The sequence below is a fragment of the Canis aureus genome, chromosome 18 (assembly GCF_053574225.1).
Source record: "Canis aureus isolate CA01 chromosome 18, VMU_Caureus_v.1.0, whole genome shotgun sequence".
Lineage (NCBI taxonomy): Eukaryota > Metazoa > Chordata > Mammalia > Carnivora > Canidae > Canis > Canis aureus.
Genome location: NC_135628.1, coordinates 21,353,720 through 21,355,735, shown reverse-complemented (window position 1 = coordinate 21,355,735; position 2,016 = coordinate 21,353,720).

The following is a 2,016-nucleotide window of genomic DNA, read 5'->3' as shown; positions in this document are numbered from 1 at the left end:
AGGCTCCATGCATGGAGCCCAACATGGAGCTTGAACTCACTATCCTGAGATCAAGATCTGAGCCAAGATCGAGTTGGATGGTTAACCGACTGAGCCTACCACATACCTTCTAGAAAGATTGTCCTGTCTTATATTCTAGCTAATAGTGTGTATGCCTCTTTTCCCACTCCAGGCCAATACTTTGTTTTATCATGGGGGACGCTTCTGATGTGTGGGAGAGGATTTTCCCATCATGTTTTCTGCACAGCTTTATGGCGAGAACCCAGCCCTGGGGGCTGTGATAAATGCAGTGAAGTGCAGAAGTCAGACTACAAAGTAGGAAGTCCTGTTAGTCAAGATAAAGAGCAATTGCTCCACAAAACACACCGACATCAGTTGAATTTTATAATAGCATATCAATATGGGAGAATTGGAATTAACTCATATTAATCCATCATTCAGGAAATATTTGCTGAGAAGTTGTGACTTTTCCACTGGGATTGTAAGCCCCTTGAGAACAAAAGCTTTGTCTTGTTATCTCTGTGGCTTCTACAGATTTATGGAATGGGGCCTCACCCAAGGCTGTTTTTATTGTTGTTACTGTTTATTTGCTTGTTTTAATTTGGCTGTTTATTGTCCATGACATACTTGACTCTCTACCTGGACTACCTGAGGCTGGGGATTCAAGATGGCTGACACCCCTTTTCCCAGCAGCTCACAATAGGAGAGACAGGGGGATGTAAATCAGTCTGAAAATTCACATAATATGGGAAAATGAACAATGAGCAACTAACTCTGATGGAGTAGTTTCCTCAAAGTTTATTTGAACTAGGTCTCAGATGATGATTAGGGAACTGTTCCCATAGCAACAGGGTAGGACTTCTAGACAGAGGAAACCGCAATAGGTTGGTGAAGCTTAGTGGGAATCCTGGGGTGAACGGCTCACTGGGAGGAAGAGGAGCAGAAAGGGAAGCACTACCTACTTATGGGGAGGCACTGAGTCGGGCATTCTGGAACATAAAGGGAGCGAGGTATAAGGAAGGGGTAAGGTTCTCACTCAGGCTCTAAATCTGAATTGCAGTGGGGCATTCAAAAATCATGGAAATCCTGTAGCTTTAAAGTGCCTCATTTGTAAAATGGAACATATAGGCTACATAATTTCTAAAATATTTCTAAAATTTTATGGCCTTTGAGCTACAGGATTTGAACTTGCTTGCAAGGACCTTATCTTTTGTTCTGTGTGCCAAGGAGCACTATGTGCTATTTCAGGGTGTTCCTTTAAGATGGTAGGAAGAGGCTCATTATAATTTGCTGGAACTAACTACCATGGCCACTTAACTGTGATCTCAAGACTACTAAAAAGTGTGCCCCCCCCCAAAGATACTAATGAGAATGAAGAAGAAAATAACAGCGAGCAATATAAATCTTTTGATAATTACTCTTCATCTGCAACTAAATCCTATTTTACTGGAAGTTGAACAGACACTGCTTAAATTGTTTCTCTGAAGTATATTGCAGAGTTGGATGTCAAGTGTCCTGTTCCTTGGATTCCTATGCTGAATAAATTTCATAGGATTTGATAAGCATGTCATCCATGTCCTTGTCTGTGGCAGGGGGAAGCATTTGGATTGAGGCAACATCTAAAGACAGAGAGAGCCCTGTGGCCTTTTGGTTAGAGACCTCCCTCTAAGCTGACATCAGTTACTCTTTGAGAATTATTAGCCAGCTCATCTTGCCCAAAAGAATGAGAGACTTGGTTTGAAGTCTGTGCTGACTTCCAGATGAACTTTATGTAATTCCCCTAATTTTTAGGCTCAGGGTTTTCCACGTTGTATTTGAGGCTATCTAGAAAAAAACAAACACAAGCAGACTTCCCATAGGACCAAACAAGTGGCACAATAACATCTCTTGTGATCAGTGACTAGCCTAAGATTAGGTAGTTAGATGAAATGATTGAATTATTGAAGAAAGATGTCCTATCAGCCCTACTGGTCCCTGTTCAGTGTCTTGAATTTTACAAATGAAAGCAAGAGGTCT